Here is a 20,254-nt window from a genome sequence, read left to right on the forward strand (position 1 = left end):
TGTGATCTCGGCTCACTGCAACGTCCTCCGCCTCCTGGGTTCAAGTGATTCCCCTGCCTCAGCCTCCTGAGTAGCTGGGATTACAGGCACCTGCCACCACACCCAGCTAATTTTTGTATTTTTAGTAGAGACGGGGTTTTGCCATGTTGGCCAGGCTGGTCTTGAACTCCTGACCTCAGGTGATCTGCCTGCCTCAGACTCCTAAAGTGCTGGGATTACAGGTGTGAGCCACCACGACCAGCCCAGAAAAGAACTTTAAAGCAGAGTAAAACAAAACCAGAAAAAAGAAATAATAAAGACATAAGAGAGATGAGTCAAATTTAATGAATTTGAAAGGAGTAGATAAATAAATCTGTCGGTTATTTTTTTTAAAAAGCATTAAAATAGCTAAACCTATGCCAAATTTAATGAAAGACAAATGTAATTAGCAAGTTAATTAAATGCAGTTTAAAGTGTAAAAGTATAAGAATTATAATTCATATATGAATAGATTTTTAATTTTTTATTTTTAAAATTAATTTTTTTTTTTTACAGAGTCCTGCTCTGTCGAACCAGGCTGGAGGGCAGTGGAGCAATCATAGCACACTGTAGTCTTGACCTCCTGGGCTCGAGCGATCCTCTTGCCTCAGCCTCCTGGGTAGCTAGGACTACAGGCATGTGGTACCACACCCTGCCATGAGTAGATTTTAAATCTTGTTGAAAAGTATGCGGCCTGAGCAACATGGAAAAACCCCATCTCTACTAAAAATACAAATATTGGCCAAGCATTGTAGCATGCACCTGTAGTCTCAGCTACCTGGGAGGCTGAGGCAGGAGAATTGCTTAAACCCGGGAGGCAGAGGTTGCAGTGAGCCGAGATTGTGCCACTGTACTCCAGCCTTGGTGACATAGTGAGATTCTGTCTCAAAAAAAAAGAAAAGTATGGTTCAAATAAACAAAAGGAATAGAGTCAAAAAGAAAGGAAGCCAGGTGTGGCACACACCTGTACTCCCATCTATTAGGGAGGCTAAGGTAGGAGGCTCACTTGAGCCCAGGAGTTCAAAGCTGCAGTGAGCTGTGACCATCGCACTGCACTCCAGCCTGTGCAACAGAGCCAGACCCTGTCTCTAAAAATAAAGAAAACCCATATGCTCCCATAAGCCAGGAACAATTGGAAAGAGTTATCAATCACCTTCCCAGAGTCTCTGGAGACCATTTGGGCAGTAAGTTCTTTCAGGCAGTAAGGTCTTTCAAACTCCCAAGAAACAACTAGTTCTAGCCTATGAGCCCATTTTTGCCATGGCAAAAAATGACAAGCTCTCCAATTCATTGTATGAAATTAATATAACACTGATCCCAAAGCCAGCAAATAGAGCACAGCTAAATTACCCCTGATTCCCACAAACTGCATTGTAGCCAGAAGCCGCCTTGCTATCCTGGTCTCATAGCTTTCAGGTACTTGGCTCCTCATTTGTTCCTAAATCCTACTGACAGGGACATGAGGTGGGAGAAAAAAAAAGAAGAATTTGCCAAAGATGGCCGGACTTCAGGGGAAGATTACCTACCCCACATCCCTCTTAACAGCTCCCCTTCCCACTGAAAGCCTTTTTTTTTTTTTTTTTTTTTTTTTTTTTTTTTTTTTGAGAAGGAGTTTCACTCTGTCGCCCAGGCTGGAGTGCAGTGACACATGCCCTCCAGGCCCAGCTAATTTTTGTATTTTCGGCTCACTGCAACCTCTGCCTCCCAGGTTCAAGCAATTCTCCTGCCTCAGCCTCCCGAGTAGCGGGGACTACAGGCACGCGCCACCACACCCAGCTAATTTTTGTATTTTTAGTGGAGATGGGGTTTCACCATGTTGGCCAGGATGGTCTCCATCTCTTGACCTCGTGATCCGCCCGCCTCAGCCTCCCAAAGTGCTGGGATTACAGGTGTGAGCCACGGTGCCCATACCGAGCCATTTTCATTGGCAATAAAATCTCCCACATTTACTATCCTTCAATTCGTTCGTGTGACCTCATTTTTCCTGGATGCCGGACAAAAGCTTAGGAGCCACAAGTGTGGATACGAAAGGCTGTCACACTGGCCCTTCGCCCTCGCTAGCAGAGGGCAGCCATGGGCCCACTGAGAGCTGTTAACACTTAAGCCGTCCGTGGACAGCAGAGCTAAAAGAGCACTCTAACATGGCCTCCGGGGCCCCGGGAGTCGCAGGCACCCTGCCTGGACGCTGTTGTGGGGCCTGAACGAAGTTCACTGCTGCTGGCGCCCAAAAGCGCTCGCTCCACCTCCTGCACCTGCTCACCTGTGTGCTCCCTTTCACGAGGGTCGGAATGCGGTGGATCTGAGAGAGTGGAGTCTGATCCTGCCCGCACTGAAACAGCTGGCTGGTTCCAGCACTCCTGCGCTCCAGTTCCCGCCTCGTTTGCTGTGTGCTCCCTCCCACCAGCAGTTGAGAGCAGTGGGCTAAGTAAACTAGGCACCCCTGTCCAAAGTCCTGAGAAGGGCTCAAGGAACTATCCTGCTTCACTATTGATCAGTGGTCTCCCTGTCAGGGGCAGATCCGGCCTTCTCTTCTCAAATTATCCTGGGTGATAATACCCATGGGGTTTGTCTCCTGGGTGATTCCCTCCACGGCTGAGCCTCACCCACTACCTTCTCGTCAGTGTCATTGACTCTGCACACAGGTTACTGTTGCTCACCCACCACTGGTGCCTCTGACCCTTCTAGGACCATCTAGGTCCCCCTGAGTAACTCAGGGGCATTGCTGACCAGCTGTGGACCAGAAGGCTCCCTTAGGGCACCTGCTGCATGGTAGGGCTAACTGTAGCTGTCCCCCAAGACCTGTGGGGTCAGGCCCTTCCCTCTGATGTTGGGGTTGGGGACCTTGCAGCGGAGTCAGAGGGAGAAGCTTCGTGTTCCCTCCACCCCAGGATCCTCCACCGAAGTAAGTAATTTGGCACAGAGGAAACCAGATGCACAAAAATTAAAAGGATAAACCATAATTCAGCTAAAATACCCAAGGGTTGAAATTGCCAAAGAACGTGCAAAATTCAAGGAAAAAAAGATACGAAAGTGGGCCGGGCGCAGTGGCTCACACCTGTAATCCCAGCACTTTGGGAGGCCGAGGCGGGTGGATCACGAGGTCAGGAGATCGAGACCATCCTGGCTAACACGGTGAAACCATGTCTCTACTAAAAAAATACAAAAAAAAATTAGCTGGGCGTGGTCCGGGCACCTGTAGTCCCAGCTACTCGGGAGACTGAGGCAGGAGAATGGCGTGAACCCAGGAGGCGGAGCTTGCAGTGAGCCGAGATCGCACCAGTGCACTCCAGCCTGGGCGACAGAGAGAGACTCCGTCTCAAAAAAAAAAAAAAAAAAAAAGATACAGAAGTGAAATAATAAAGGTAAAGGAATGAGATAGCCAGGAAAAGATAAGCCAACTTAAACAGAAAAGCCAGGAGGAGCCAGGTAACTCAGAATGGTAGGTGTGCTAGATTGAACAATGTGTGTCTAAAGTCACACATAAACAAAACAATTTCAACCTATGTGTTTTAAAATTAAAAAACAAGAAGTAGCTGGGCACAATGGCTCACACCTGTAATCCCAACACTTTGGGAGGCCCAGGTGGGAGGATTGTTTGAACCTGGGAGTTCAAGACCAGCCTGGGAGACCCATCTCTACAAAAAATTTAAAAGATTAGCCCTGCGTGGTGGTGCACACCTGTGGTTCCAGCTATCAGGGAAGCTGAGGCAGGAGGATCGCTTGAGCCCAGGAAGTCGAGGCTGTAGTGAGCCATGTTTGCACCACTACACTCCAGCCTGGATGACAGAGCAAGACCCTGTCTCAAAAAGGAAAAAAGAAAAACCAAAAGGACCTCCATAAAACAAGAAGTAGCAGGCAGTTGGGTGCAGTGGCTCACCCTGTAATCCCAGCACTTTGGGAAGCTCCCTTGAGCCCAGGAGTTCCAGACAAGCCTGGGCAACATCGTGAGACTCCATCTCTACAAAAAATTCAAAAATCAGCCAACGCGGTGGTGCACCCTTGTAGCCCTAGCTACTCAGCAGGTTGAGACAGAAGGATCGCTTGAGCCCAGGAGTTCAAGGTTACAGTGAGCTATGATCGTGCACTGCACTCCAGCCTGAGCAATAGAGCAAGACCTTGTCTCAAAAAAAAAAAAAAAAAAAAAAAGTAGCAGACAAAGAGCATGAGCTCATAAAGGGTCATCTGGACTGAAATCTGGGGGTGAAGGAGAGGGCAGGGCCCCAGCACCCCAGCAGCCTGGACACACTCCTGCGCCAGGTGCAGCCCCCTTTTCAGGGGATGAATGGGGGACTTGTCTTCCTCTGCATTCCTTGACCAGCCTGAGTGCCAGCCTCACTTCACTGGCGCTGGAGGAAAAGCAGTGGCCTATGGAGACCCCAGTCCCAGGCTGGCTCCTGTTCTTGCTCCAGACAGAACTTTTGAAGCCCTTGGTGTTGCTAAAAGTGCTTGTTTCTTGGCCCCGCTCCTCTCACTCTGGGGACTAGGAGGGCTGATGCTGTTATCCAGGTTGACAGGGACTGCTTTGTGCCTCGGTCAGGGCTCTGTCCTCACAACCTTTCCGAGCCTTCTCAGAGTCTGTGGGCCACCCATTTGGCTACCCACACTGCTGAGAGTCACTGGGCAGAAACTGCGGAGTTTCTGCATTCCATTTGAAGCTGCTTGGTGTTCCGTCTGAACAAACCATGGTGTATTTAACCAGCCCCTGTGGATGGACGGTGCTAGATCAGTCCTTGTTAATGTAACATCACTCCCATCCCCTTCTACATCTCCCTGCATTTCCAGAGCCCCTTTCCAGTATATCCTAGGCTGAATTCTGCCCATGAAGGAAGCAGAAGCCATTGGTCTCCAGCAGCTACTATGTTAGGCAGCAAAACTCATGGCAGACTCCTTTCCTCAGCTTCTGGGCATCACCCTGCATGACCCCCACTGCAGTGCTATAAGCAGCTGAGATCCAGCCAGGCACAGTGGCTCACACCTGTAATCCCAGCACTTTGGGAGGCCAAGGCTGGCGGATCACTTGAGGTCAGGAGTTCGAGACCAGCCTGAGATCCTTGGTGACAGCTTCCGGCAGCTCCAGGTGTCCCCCTGGGCATCATGTGCTTTGGCCCTGCCAGCACCGAGGATCACTGGTGATGACTTCCCTGCCATCTCCTAACTTCTAGAACTTTCCTGGCCTTTCCTCTCCCAGCCCTTCCAATGCATCTCTTTCTGCTCGAAATACCTAGAGTGGCTTCTGTTTTCTTGATTGAACCCTGACTGCTACAAACAGTACCCTCGCATATCCTGCACATGCCAGGAACACATGCCAGTCTATCTGTAGTATAAGTTACTAGAAGTCAAATTTTCAGGTCAGTTTCAAGGTTGATGGTGTATTAGTTTGCTAGGGCTGCCATAACAGAGAACCACAGACTGGGTGGCTTAAACAACGGAAAGTTTATTTCCTCACAGTCTGAGGCTGAAGTCTGAGATTAAGATGTTGGCAGAGTTAGTTTCACTCTATGGGTGTATGTGTCCAAATTTCCTCTTCTTATAAAGACATCTGTCATATTGGATTAGGGCCCCACCCTAACAATCTCTTTTTAACTTAATTCCCTCTTTAAAGACCCTGTCTCCAAATGCAGTCACATTCTGAGGTACTGGAGGTTAGGACTTCAGCGTGTGAATTTTGAGGGGATGCAACTCAGTCCATAACAGATAACTAGCTATTCCCAACTCACCCTCCCTGGCAATTGTCCCAAACAGCAGGTACATGAAATGTGTCAGCAAACCTGGTGATCATCATCAATCTAACAGGTAAGAAAATGCACATAGTGTTGTTTTAATTTGCATTTCTCCTACTCTGAGTGACATTAACATCTTTTCATGTGTTTGAATCATTCATATTTCCTTTCCTGAGAAAGATTTGTACAGGACAATTCTCTAGGTGACCTTAAACCAGCCCGGTTCTCCCATCTTTCTTGCTTGTAGTTCTGAAAAATAACTGTAGAATGTGCTAGAAATGCAACATCTTGAGATAAGGGGGAGCTGGCCAGAACTGCTCAGGCTCTGTTCCAGTTCCCCCTTAGAAACAGGGTGGCTCATGCCTGTAATCCCAGCACTTTGGGAGGCCTAGGCAGGCAGATCACCTGAGGTCAGGAGTTCAAGACTAGCCTGGCCAACATGGTGAAACCCTGTCTCTACCAAAAATACAAAAAATTAGCCAGGCATGGTGGCAGGTGCCTGTAATCCCAGCTACTCGGGAGGCTGAGGCAGAAGAATTGCTTAAACCCGGGAGGTGGAGGTTGCGGTGAGCCAAGATCGCACCACTGTACTCCAGCCTGGGCAACAAGAGCGAGACTCTGTCTCAAAAAAAAAAAAAAGAAAGAAAAGAAACAGGGTGTCCTTCAACACTGCAGCTCAGCCACTCACAGAGCATAAAGCTCAGGGCAGGCTGCTTTTCAGGGTTCTTCAGCCATGGTGCAGGTGGGACATGAAGTCAAGATTCCATCAGCCCTGGGCAGCTGGCCTGAGCCTGGGGAACTGGCTCTGAATGAATCCTAGGCCTCTGTTGCCCCTTGCTGCCAATCTGTAATAAATCCTCATCATGTAACTGGGTGCATGTGAGTGTGTTCTGTCTCACCAGATGCCAACAAGTTGGTAAGCAGCGCACGGTGAGCCTGCTTCACGGTTGGTTCATATCCTTTGCCTATTTTTCTATTGGCTTATTTGTCTTTGCCTTTGTCTTTTTTTCCATTGCTACACCTACTAAAATGGGATTGACTTTTACTTATTGATTTGTAGAAGAGGTTCATTAAAGACATTTATCTGATATGCACTGAAAATATTTTTCCATTTGTCATCTATCTTTTGACTTTGTTCATAATTTTTCTGTGATACAGTGATATTTTAATGTAAATTTTCCATCTTTTCCTTAATGGCTTCTAGGTACTATGTCGTTATTCTTAGAAAGTCCTCTCCTACCCAAAAAGCACTGAAAATTTAAAAATTAAAAATAAGACTGGACGTGGTGGCTCACATCTGTAATCCCAGCAATTTGGGAGGCCGAGGCGGGTGGGTCACGAGGTCAGGAGTTTGAGACCAGCCTGGCCAACATGATGAAACCCCGTCTCTACTAAAAATACAAAAATCAGCCGGGCCTGGTGGCACATGCCTGTAATCCCAGCTACTAGGGAGGCTGAGGCAGGAGAATTGCTTGATCCTGGGAGGCGGAGGTTGCAGTGAGCCGAGATCGCACCATTGCACTCCAGCTCTGGGCGACAGAGCAAGACTCTGTCTTGGAAAAAATAAATAAATAAAAATTAAATTTAAAAAGCTCTTTCCAACTTTAAGTTATAAAATAAATTTTCCATATTTTCTTCTAGTACTCTCATATTTCACTTTTTACATTAACATATTTGATCCACCTGAAATGTATTTTAATATAAGATATGAGGTATTGCTGGGCATGGTGGCTCATGCCTGTAATCTCAGCACTTTTGGAGGCCAAGGCAGGATGATCACTTGATTCCAGGAGCACAAGATCAGCCTGAGCAACATAGTGACACCCCATTTCTACAAATAATAGTCTAAAAATATTAGCCAGGAGTGGTGGTGTGTGCCTATGGTCCTAGCTACTCAGGAGACTGACAGGAGTATCACCTGAACCTGGGAGCAGTGAGCCATGATCACACCACTGCACTCCAGCCTGGGTGACAGAGTGAGACCCTGTCTCAAAAAAAAAAAGATATTAATATAATTTTTCCTCTAGGCAGATGGTATTCCAGTTGCGCCAACACCAGTGGAAGTGGCAGATTTATTACGTACTGAATTATCATGTGGACTTGGGTCTAATTCCATGTTTCCTGGGCACATTTGAGACCTCTGCACTTCTCTTACCTCTGACTCTGACATCTCCCCTCTTTTCATCAGAGGACCTTGCCTTTTAATTCAAAGAGCACGTGGAAGGACTCGTGGGAAGAGCACCTCCAGTTTAAAAACAAAAGATCCATCCCCTGCTTGCCTCCGCCTGAGTCTCAGAGCCCACCCTTCCCAAGCCCTTAGGACCACTGTCTCTCTTCTGTGGTCAACATCCATTGCTCCACTAATCCTTCTCCATAGCCTTTTCTTTTCTTTTTTTTTTTTTTTTTGAGACGGGGTCTCATTCTGTTGCCCAGGCTGGAGTGCAGTGGTGCCATCTCGGCTCACTGCAACCTTTGCCTCCCAGGTTCAAGCGATTCTCACACCTCAGCCTCCCAAGTAGCTGTGATTACAGGCACCTGCCAACACGCCCAGCTAATTTTTGTATTTTTAGTAGAGACAGGATTTCACCATGCTAGCCAGGCTGGCCTCGAACTCCTGACCTTATGTGACCCGCCCACCTCAGCCTCCCAAAGTGCTGGGATTGCAGGCCTGAGCCACCGCGCCTAGCTCCATGGCCTTTTAAATGGGCTCAAGACTTTTACATGTTGAAAACAAACAAAAACAAGAAACTCCTTCAACCCCACGAACCTCTTCAGCTGTGTCCCTACTCTCATCCCACAGCCACATTCCCTGAGGGAATTGTAGTCTCTGCAGTCCCGTTCCCCAGTTACTCCTCAAGACCCTGCACCCCACTCATCCAGAGTCAGAAATAGTGGAGAGCTCTTGGTCTTGCTTGGTGTCTGGTCTGTCCTCCCAGCTCTGAACAACCACATCTTCCGCCAACATCAAGCAGGACTTCAGCTGGACAGGATGTGGCTCATGACAGCCACTTTCACAAGGTTCCCAGAAGGGGAGCCAAAGGGTAGGAGGTCTCAGAGGTGGCAGCCTTCAGTCTCCTGCGAGAGGGAGTGAGAGGAGCCGCTGGTCTTCTCTTCCGCAAGTGACCAGTCAGGAGTCCGAGTCCACCCACAGATGTTGCAGAAAGCAACAGGGCTTGCTCCAAAAGCCTGAACATCACTGGGGTCTGGGGCTGTAAGGGGGTACCGGGGGGCTCATGAGAGGGCAGTGTTAAGTGCCTTCCTGCCCATCTTCAAGCCAGGCCCTGGAGCCAGCCACCTGCCTCAGCAATTTCCCCATTGCCAGTTCCAGGCCAGGTGAGACTCATAAAATCACTCACAAAGCAGAATGTGTAGTCAGAGCTGGGGAAGCACCAGCCTGAGGGGCAGGAGGCTAAAGTCAGGAGCTGTGTACTAAGCAATTCACACCCTCCCTCTCCCCAGAGAGATCTGGCCTTTGTCCCTTTGTCCTGGCTCCTGGAAGACCACACCTGATGGTTTACCGTTACCCTAATGAGGTGACTCATGATGGGCCCCTTAGGGCGAGAGCTGTCAGAGCAACCCCCGGGGCGAAGAAACAAGCTAGAGACCCAGTTCAACCTCACAGGCAATGATTCCATCACCCTGCCCACAGAGGGAAACTGCAACACAAATTCTGACATCAAAGCCCGGGGAAGCTTCCGTGGTCGGCGGTACTCTGCGAATTGTCACACATCACAGCAAGGAGGAGGTGATGCCACACCCATTGGCGGTACTCTGCGAATTGTCACACATCACAGCAAGGAGGAGGTGATGCCACACCCGTGGCTGCCAGCTCCTCATCAGGACCCTCCCTGGACTCTGCCCTGTGTCTCTTCCTTTGGCTGGTTCTAATTAATATCCTTTCCCGTTCATAAACATGGGGGCAATAGTGCTGTGCTTAAGGAAGCACCAGCAATTGGAGGTGAACCCAGACAGGAAGAATCCAGCCCCAGCCTTGTCCCGCCGTCTGAGGATGACACCAGGAAGTCCTGACCTCCCAGGACCTGAAGCAGAAGGGCACTTGGTATGGTGACACGGGCGGGACGGTCTGCCACTGGGTTGACCAGCCCACCTTTGTGATGAACCTAAGTAGATTAATTTCATTTTCTGGGAGGGTGTAGTGGGTGGAGGGCACAGATAGTCAGCCAAAGTATCATCCCAGACCCAAAAAATCAGGGGATCTGTTTGCTTTTTAAATAAAAAGAGATGGGGGTAAGTTTGTGCAGACACGAGGAGCACTTAAAATCACAGGTAGAATAATAGGAGAAGAACAGAATTGTCTGAGTTTAGTGCAAGGATAGGGAGAGGCCTCAGAGCCACTGGGGCCAAACCCCAGCCCTTGCAAACAACGCTTCCTCAACACCTGTAGGCAGCCATGGTTTTTTCGGATGGATCTAGCTTGGGGCAACCCAGCTTAAGGAAGAACTAGGGGTACTGTGTCTTCAGCTGGGGAGCAGAGCCCATAGGCCTGCTGAGCCCTCAGCCTCCAGTTCCCCGGTCGGGCCTTCCAGCTTCACTGCTTCCTCAGAGCCTGTGGGAACATTGCTACCTCCACCCTTCACCATGATTGGTGTGGGCCTTTGCATTATCCTCTGTTAACCTGCAGGTGGTCTTAATCTGGGGTCCACGATGCCCACAGGGTCCACAGAGAGCATTCAGGGGACTCATATGCATGGATGGGAATAAATAGACATCTTTGTTTTCACCAACCCTTAACTTTTCTTCAAAATTTGTTAAGGTAGTGGCAAAAAACCACAATAGTATTAGCAGTTCTGTGACTTTGTCACTATATCAGTCAGATCGCAACCAGAGAAACACAACCAGCAGGAGGTACAGCCCATGCTCCTGATTCGTGGTGGTTATGTTCTATAAAATCACCACAAACACTGGATTAGTGAATGTTGAAGCTTTGCTCCTAGGAGAAATTAGGTTTCTCCTTAGGTTCCTGTGAGGGTCTGGTCACAATATTTTCTTTCTTTCTTTTTTTTTTTTTTGGACCGAGTCTCACTCTATTGCCCAGGCTGGAGTGCGGTGGTGCGTGGTGCATTCTCAGCAAACTGCAACCTCCACTGCCTGGATTCAAGTGATTCTCGTGCCTCAGCCTCCCAAGTAGCTGCGATTACAGGTGTGTGCCACCACGTCTGGCTAATTTTTTTTATTTTTAGTAGAGATGGGGTTTCACCATGTTGACCAGGCTGGTATCAAACTCCTGGCCTCAAGTGATCCACTCACCTCGGCCTCCCAAAGTGCTGGAATTACAGGCTTGAGCCACCGTGCCTGGCCTAGTCACAATATTTTCATCAGTTGACCAACACATAACCTTTTTTTATGTTTGTTTCTGTTTAAAGACACCGAAGTTAATATACAGTTGATTCATTAATTTTTTTTTTTTTTAGTTGCAGTTTTACTCTTGTTGCCCAGGTTGGAGTACAATGACATGATCTTGGCTCACTGCAACCTCCGCCTCCCAGGTTCAAGCCATTCTCCTGCCTCAGCCTGCTGAATAGCTGGGATTACAGGCATCTGCCACCATGCCCAGCTAATTTTTTGTAGTTTTTAGTAGAGATGGGGTTTCACCATGTTGGCCAGGCTGGTCTAACTCCTGACCTGCCTCGGCCTCCTAAAGTGCGGGAATTACAGGCATGAGCCACCACGCCCAGCCTGATTCATTAATATTGGACTCATGGCACCATAACTCACACCTGAATGAAGCTTCTCCAATGCACAGATTTTCTCCCTATAGCACATCACATCCTTCTTGCTCTTAGGAGCACCAGAAAGCTCATCAGCAGTTCACTTGGGGGCCACATGAAACAAGCAAACCAGCAACAAAAAGCACAAAATACAAAAAAAGTGGCACTGGCTGGGCGTGGTGGCTCATGCCTGTAATCCCTGCACTTTGGGAGGCTGAGGCAGGCAGATCACAAGGTTAGGAGTTCAAGACCAGCCTGGCCAACATGGTGAAACCCCATCTCTACTAAAAATACAAAAATTAGCCGAGTGTGGTGACATGCACCTGTAATCTCAGCTACTCGGGAGGCTGAGGCAGGAGAATTGCTTGAACCTGGGAGGCAGAGGTTGCAGTGAGCCGAGATCGTGCCACTGCACTCCAGCCTGGGTGACAGAGCGAGACTCTGTCTCAAAAAAAAAAAAAAGTGGCACTAAATAGACCACCAAAAGGACACATGTTTACAGTGTGAGAGCTGAAACAAGAAGGCAGGCTCAGCCGGGCATGGTGGCCCACGCCTGTAATCCCAGCACTTTGAGGCAGGTGGATCACGAGGTCAGGAGTTCCAGACCAGCCTGGCCAAGACGGTGAAACTCCATCTCTACTAAAAATACAAAAATTAGCTGGGTGTGGTGGCGCATGCCTATAATCCCAGCTACTCGGGAGGCTGAGGCAGGAGAATCGCTTGAGCCAGGGAGGCAGAGGTTGCAGTGAGTCGAGATTGTGCCACTGCACTCCAGCCTGAGCGACAGAGTGAGACTCCATCTCAAAAAAAAAAAAAAAAAAGAATGACATGGACACATATGGAGTAGTTTTAAGGAGTGGAGAGTTTAATAGGCAAGAAGAAAGGGAGAAGACAGAAGAAAGAAGCTCCCCCATACAGAGACAGAAGGAGGGGGGCTCCAAAGTCCAAAGAGGGAACCCCAAGTGTGGTGGATACCAGCCAGGTATATGTAGAGGCTGGAGGAAGCAGTGTTTGATTTGCATAGGGCTCAGGGGATTGGTTTGACCAGGCATGTCATTCATGCAGCCCGTGAAAAAGCTGGCCCTCCCACCCTAGCCTTTTAATATGCAAACGCAGGGTGCCATGATGTTCTACACACATGGGGATATGTAGGGGTGGCCATGTTGCCAGGAACATGTGGGGCAAGGGCAAGAAGGTCGCAGGAATCGCCATGTTTGGGTGGACCCAGTTTCTAATGGCCTTCATTTGCATATCAAAGGTTGCCGGCCTGGCTCTAAGAGCTGCTTTAAAAACGAAAACTTCCCAGGGACCCCTTTTCCTCTCTTATCTGCCTAAAATAATTTCTTAACTCCTACAACACTATCATACCACATTACAGTTGTAGTATTGAAGAAAGAGACATATGATAAATACGTATTATCCAGTTTCAGTTTTGGCAATGAACATGACAGTCCACAAAAGCCACCATGTTTTTTGTGCTGAAAAATTCTTGTGAATGGAAGAATGAAACCAGCAAAATGAAAAGGATCCCTTCTGAAAATGCATTTAAAGATGCAAGGGTTTTTTTGTGTAAGGAAAGCTTAATTCAAAAATAGCTGGGGCCAGGTGTAAGGGGCTCACACCTGTAATCACAACATTTTGGAGTGCCAAAGTGGGAGGACAGCTCGAGGCCAGGAGTTCGAGACCTACCTGGGCAACATAGCAAGACCCTATCTCTTTAAAAAAAAGAGAGAGAGAGTTGGAGCACTTGATTTTTGTCAAGCACATCTGTGTGAAGAGACCAGCAAGCAGACTTTGTGCGAGGAATAAAGCTTTTTAATCACCTGGGTGCAGGCGGACTGACTCTGAAAAAGCAGTCAGCGAAGGGAGATAAGAAAGGGACAGCTTTATAGGGTTTGGGTAGGCAGTGGAAAGTTACAGTTAAAGGTGGTTATCTATTGTTAGCAGGGGAGGGGGTCCCAAGGTGCATGGTGGAGAGATCATGGGACTCATTGTCCAGAGGAAGAATGTCCCAGGGTCAATTGATCAGCTGGGGCAGAGCAGGAACAAGTCATAATGGTAGAATGTCATAAGGTGGATTAATTAGTTAAGGCGGGAACTGGCTGTTTCACTTCTTTGTGATTTTTCGTCTGCTCTAGACTTCTTGGCTCCTGCAGGCCATCTTGGCTCCTGCAGGCCATCTGGACTTATATGTGCAGGTCACAGGGGTTATAATGGCTGACTGTCAGGCCTCTGAGCCCAAGCTAAGCCATCATATCCCCTGTGACCTGCACGTATACATCCAGATGGCCTGAAGCAACTGAAGAACCACAGAAGATGACATTCCACCATTGTGATCTGTTCCTGCCCCACCCTAACTGATCAATTGACCTTATGACAATACACCCTCCCCGCCCTTGCGATCATGTACTTTGTAATATCCTCCCCCGCCTTTAAGAAGGTACTTTGTGATATTTTCCCTGCCCTTGAGAATGTACTTTGTGAGATCCACCTCCTGCCCACAAAAAATTGCTCCTAACTCCACCACCTATCCCAAACCTATAAGAACTAATGATAATCCCACCACCCTTTGCTGACTCCTTTTTTGGACTCAGCCCGCCTGCACCCAGGTGAAATAAACAGCCTTGTTGCTCACACAAAGCCTGTTGGTGGACTCTTTTCACATGGACACATGTGACACTGAGCTTTGGCTCAGAGGCTTGACATTCCTGTCTTTTTATTTATAAAATATACAGTAATAAGAAAAGATAAAGAAAATGTAAGTTTCTTCTGGGAATTATTGGCATGGGGCGATGTTTCTCAGGACTGCTTCAAGCGTGACCAGGACTGTGCGGACACCTTAAAGAAAATTTAAGGGTAGAGGGCAGCATAAGAATGGGAATTGAGGTTAAAAGTGAGTATAAAAGTAAAGAATAGGATTTCATCAGGGTGAAAGTATTGGAGTGTGCCCTGCCAGCAAAGATCTTCCATCCACTCCAAAAGGGAGTCAAGAGTGGCGGTTTGGGGACAGCACCAGGAGATATCAGCTGTGATGGTTTGGAGAAAAGGTGTAAACTGTCAGTGTAAACAAGAGCAAGGCATTTATGAGTAGGTGAGAATGGTGAAGAGGAAAATAGCAGAGATGAAAAAGTTTGTGAGGTGCAGTCCAAGAAGGAGGGGGTGACACCAAGAAGGAGGGGGTGACTGCGTAAAGCATTGTTGTAAAGAGTAGAGTAAGGAAGAAGAGACCTAATCCTGTGAGGCTGGAAGGGCATATTTTCCTTGGTCTAAGAACCATTTGTCTTGAGTGGAGAGGGATTGATAGGTGGAAACTTCAGTGGGAGAGTAAGTAGCAGTGACTGATGAGAAGGAGAAAAACTGGCTGTGAGGGACAGAAATAGGAATACTGGCTGCTTGTTTAGCTGTCTTATCAGCATAATTGTTACCTTGAGCAGTGGGGTCTGAGGCCCTTTGATGGCCTTTGCAGGGAATGACTCCAGCTTCTTTTGGAAGTAAAGCGGCCTTAAGAAGAGTATTAAAGAGGCATTAATAATGGAGGACCCGTGCGTAGTGAGGAAACCTCTTTCTGCCCATATAACAGCATGGTGGAGCAGGATATGGAAGGCATATTTAGAGTCAGTATAAATATTGACACACAGTCCCTTTGCAAGACTGAGGGTCCCATTTAAGGCAATGAGTTCAGCTTGCTGAGAGGTAGTGGAGGCGGGCAGCACAGTGGCCTCAATGATAGATGTGGAAGATACTATAGCACAGCCTGCCTTTGCTGGTGAGTGGCGATTAGGCCTGGTGGAACAGCCATCAATAAACCAAAGTGTGATCAGGGTGAGGAACAGGAAAGAAGGAAATATGGGGAAATGAAGTGAATGTCAGGTGGATCAAAGAGATACGGTCATGGGGGTCAGGTGTGGTATCAGGAATATTGTGGGAGGCTGGATTGAAGTCCGGGCCAGGAACAGTGGTAATTGTGGGAGACTCAACGAAGAGTGAGTATAGCTGAAGGAGCCAGGGAGCAGAAAGTATATGTGTCAGGTGTGAGGAAGAAAGTAGATTTTGAAAGTTATGAGAACTGTAGAGAGTGAGTTGAGCAGAGTTTGTGATTTTGAGGTCCTTTATAAAAGTATTAGAGTGGTGGCAGCCGCCGCACACAGACATGAGGGCCAGCCTAAAACAGTAAGGTCAAGTTGTCTTGTCGCCTAGGCTGGAGTGCAGTAGCCTGATCTCAGCTCACTGCAGCCTCTGCCTCCTGGGCTCAAGCAATCCTCCCACCTCAGCCTCCCTAATAGCTGGGATTATAGGCATGCACCACCACATTGGGCCATTTTTTGTATTTTTTATAGAAATGGGGTTTTGCCATGTTGCCCAGGCTGGTCTTGAACTCCTGAGCTCAAATGATATGCCCACTTCGGCCTCCCAAAGTGCTGGGATTACAGGCATGAGCCACCATGCCCAGCCTATATTTTTTAAATTAATGTATAATTTACATCCAAAAAAATGCACAAATCCTAAGCTTACAGTTTGATTAGTTTTGACAATTGTGTACATCTTGTGTAATCACCACCCCTTTCAAGATATAGAATATTTTCAACACCCCAGAAAATTCCCTGGGTGCCTTTCCATTCAATCTCTACCCTACCCCTGGAGACACCCACTTTTCTCTTTTATCAATTTCAAATTTTTTTTCTCATTATTGTTTATTAATAATTTCTTTTTTTAATTTTTCAAAAATTCTTTTATTCTCTAGTTATACACACATACTCACTTTCAAATAAAATTCTATATTAGAAGGAAAGGTCTCTTTGTAAGGCATAATATTGACTTTTTCTTATGAGAAAACAGGAAATATCATTGGTGCTTTTAAAAAAGTGAAAGCATGAGAGAAAAATCAGGGCTCCATGTAGAGAAGTCTAATTGTTTCTCTACAAAAACCAACTGGAATACAGGATAGCTCTGTCCTACAGCAACCTAAAACACAACCTCCCTTGATGTACGTATAGAAAATACATGTCTTGTGGCCGGGCGTGGTGGCTCACGCCTGTAATCCCAGTACTTTGGGAGGCCAAGGTGGGCAGATCACAAGGTCAGGAGATCAAGACCATCCTAGCTAACACGGTGAAACCCCGTCTCTACTAAAAATACAAAAATTAGCCGGGCGTGGTGATGGGTGCCTATAGTCCCAGCTACTCAGGAGGCTGAGGCAGGAGAATGGTGTGAACCCGGGAGGCGGAGCTTGCAGTAAGCCGAGCTCACGCCACTGCGCTTCAGCCTGGGCTACAGAGAGAGACTCCGTCTCAAAAAAAAAAAAAAAAAAAGAAAGAAAGAAAGAAAGAAAGAAAATATATGTCTTAACCAACTTGGGGTTATTCTTTTTTCAACCTGGATTCAGCCTCAGGCTGCTGTTGACATCAGTGCTCCTCTCTGGGGCGAGGCTGGAGGGCTTGCATTGCACTGGAAGGGCATGAGGCACCTACTGCCACAGCAGAGAATCAAAGGACCATAACTCTCCCTTGGGGGTTGAAGAATTCTTTAAAGTCTGAATATTTGGGGAACACAGAGCAAGGCTGTGCCCTGATTTTCCCTTTCTGAAAGTCACACTTTAACTAAAACATTTCTGTTCTACAAATTTCCATATATCAAAAGGTGCTGTAGCATTTAATTCATACTGTCTTCTCAAAAGGAAGAGGGAGAAAAAAAACAGTTCTTCATAGAAGTCTTTTCTTTTTTGGTGTCTTAAATGTCAATTATCACAAAAACTTCCGGCTTCTCTTCATTATAGACCTGCATTGCTGAATATGTTATTGCCTTGACTTCTGTTCCCTGAGGGTATTTGGACAATGAAGACTCTTCTCCCCACCCAATTGATCATAATTTGAAATTTCTTTGATCAATACTAAGTACTTTCACTTCCTGGGGTATGAAGAATTCATCAGCACTGAACTTATAAAGCCATTCATCCAAAAAGTGAAACAGGAGAGACTGTAAGTCATCTCCTTGGGTTTCTACTTCTACTGTTGGGAGGGGCTCCACTGTCCCAGTATCTGTCATGTAACCAAACATGGCCATTGCACATTGCTCGAATGCTTCCTCCAGAGTATCTCCCCATGCGTGTAACTGCACATCCGCCGTATGATCCAAATACTCGTACTTCCTATTGACTGGTGGATACTTGGCCTTGATCACCTTCTGTTCCTCAGTCAAATTGTAATCTCTAACATCTTCCTCTGCCTGCGCCATGACTCTTTATTAATAATTTCAACTTTTAGGCTGGGTGTGGCGGCTCATGCCTGTAAACCCAGCACTTTGGGAGGCTGAGGCAGGCAGATCACCTGAGGTCAGGAGCTCCAGACCAGCCTGGCCAACATGGTGAAACCCTGTCTCTACCAAAAATACAAAAATTAGCCAGGCGTGGTCATGGGCGCCTGTAACCCCAGCTACTGAGGAGACTGAGCAGGAGAATCGCTTGAACCCAGGAGGCAGGGGTCGCAGTGAGCCGAGATTGCACCACTGCACTCCAGCCTGGGCAACAGAACAGACTCCATCTCAAAAAAAAAAAAAAAAAAAAAAAATTTAGTGGCTGGGCACAGTGGCTGACGCCTGTAATCCCAGCACTTTGGGAGGCCAAGGTGTGCAGATCATGAGGTCAGAAGTTCGAGACCAGCCTGACCAACATGGCGAAACCCTGTCTCTACTAAAGATACAAAAAATTAGCCGGGTGTGGTGGCGCCCACCTGTAATCCCAGCTACTCGGGAGGCTGAGTCAGGAGAATCACTTGAACCTGAGAGGCGGAGGTTGCAGTGAGCTGAGATTGCCCCATTGCACTCCAGCCTGGGCAACAGGGTGAGACGCCATCTCAAAATAAATAAATATAAATTTTTTAAAAATTCAACTTTTATTTTATATTCGGGGGTACATGTGCAGGTTTGTTACATGGATATGTTGTGTGATGCTGAGGTTTGGGGTACAATTGATGCCATCACCCAGGTAGTGAGCATAGTACCCAATAGTTGGTTTTTCTTTTTTTTTTTTCCCAAGACAGAGTCTTGCTCTGTCATCCAGGCTGTAGTGCAGTGGTGCAAACTCGACTCACCGCAACCTCTGCCTCCCGAGTTCAAGCAATTCTCCTGCCTCAGCCTCCCAAGTAGCTGGGATTACGGGTACCTGCCACCGCACCTGGCTAGTTTTTGTATTTTTAGTAGAGACAAGGTTTCACCATGTTGGCCAGGCTGGTCTGGAACTCCTGACCTTGTGATCTGCCTGCCTCAGCCTCCCAAAGTTCTGGGATTACAAGCATGAGCCACCGTGCCCGGCCAATAGTTGGTTTTTCAACCCTTTTCCTCCTTCCTTCCCCATCTAGTGGTCCCTAGTGTCTATTGTTGCTGTCTTTATGTCCCTGAGTACCCAATGTTTAGTTCCCACTTATAAGTAAGAACATGCGGTATTTGGTTTTCTGTTCCTTAGTTACTTTGCTTAGAATAATGCCTCCAGCTGCATCCATGTTGCTGTAAAGGACATGATTTCATTCATTTTTTTTTTTATGGCTGTATAGTATTGCATGGTGTATATGTACCACATTTTCTTTATCCAGTCCACCATTAATGGACACTGAGGTTGATTCCATGTCTTTGCTATTGTAAATAGCGGTGTGAAAAACATACAAGTGTATGTGTCTTTTTGGTAGAATGATTTATTTTATTTTAATATGTATAATATATTATATACTTAATATATAATTTACAGTGGCTCACGCCTGTAATCCTAACATTTTGGGAGGCCGAGGCAGGCAGATCACCTGAGGTCAGGAGTTCAAGACCAGCCTAATCAACCTACTCGGGAGGCTGAGGTAGGAGAATCACTAGAATTCGGGAGGTGGAGGTTGCGGTGAGCCGAGATGGCACCATTGCACTCCAGCCTGGGCAACAAGAGCAAAACTCCATCTCGGAAAAAACAACAACAACAAAAATATATATACACACACACACACACACACACACACACACATACATACATATAATTTAACATGGCCGGGCACAGTGGCTCACACCTGTTATCCCAGCACTTTGAGAGGCCGAGGCGGGCAGATCACTTGAGGCCAAGAGTTCAAGACCAGCCTGGCCAACATGGTGAAACCCCGTCTCTACTAAAAATACAAAAAAAAAAATGAGCCAGACTTGGTGGCCTGTAATCCCAGGTACTCGGGAGGCTGAAGCATGAGAATCGCTTGAACCTGGAAGGCAGAGGTTGCAGTGAGCCAAGATCGTGCCATTGCACTATAGCCTGGGTGACAGAGTGAGACTCCATTTCAAACAATAATAATAATTTAATATATTATATATATTTATATAGGCCAGACAAAGTGGCTTATTCCTGTCATCCCAGTGCTTTGGGAGGACAAGGCAGGTGGATCACTTGAGATCAGCAGTTCGAGACCAGCCTGGCCGACATGGCGAAACCCCATATCTACTAAAAATACACAAATCAGCTGGGCATGGTGGGGGCCGCCTGTAATCCCAGCTACTTGGGAGGCTGAGGCATGAAAATAGCTTGAACCCAGGAGGTGGAGGTTGCAGTGAGCTGAGATCACACCACTGCACTCCAGCCTGGGTGACAGAGTGACTCTGTCTCAAAAATAATAACTTTATATATATTTTATAAGTGGATTAGAGTTTATTAAGCAGGGGAGTGGAAGAGATGTGGCACAAATAGAGGTATGTAACATTCAAACAACAGAATCTGGGATTTTTGAAAAAGTATTTTAGTTACGGGTACACAAAGGATCACTTCCACCCCCA

The 20,254-nt window shown here is 47.2% G+C and overlaps 1 pseudogene; it reads right to left on the minus strand.

Moving 5' to 3' along the window:
* Nucleotides 1–17,162: 17,162 nt before the first annotated feature.
* LOC470675 (protein archease-like) lies at nucleotides 17,163–17,722 on the minus strand (annotated as a pseudogene).
* Nucleotides 17,723–20,254: the final 2,532 nt, after the last annotated feature.

The sequence above is a fragment of the Pan troglodytes genome, chromosome 13, assembly GCF_028858775.2.
Source record: "Pan troglodytes isolate AG18354 chromosome 13, NHGRI_mPanTro3-v2.0_pri, whole genome shotgun sequence".
Classification (NCBI taxonomy): domain Eukaryota; kingdom Metazoa; phylum Chordata; class Mammalia; order Primates; family Hominidae; genus Pan; species Pan troglodytes.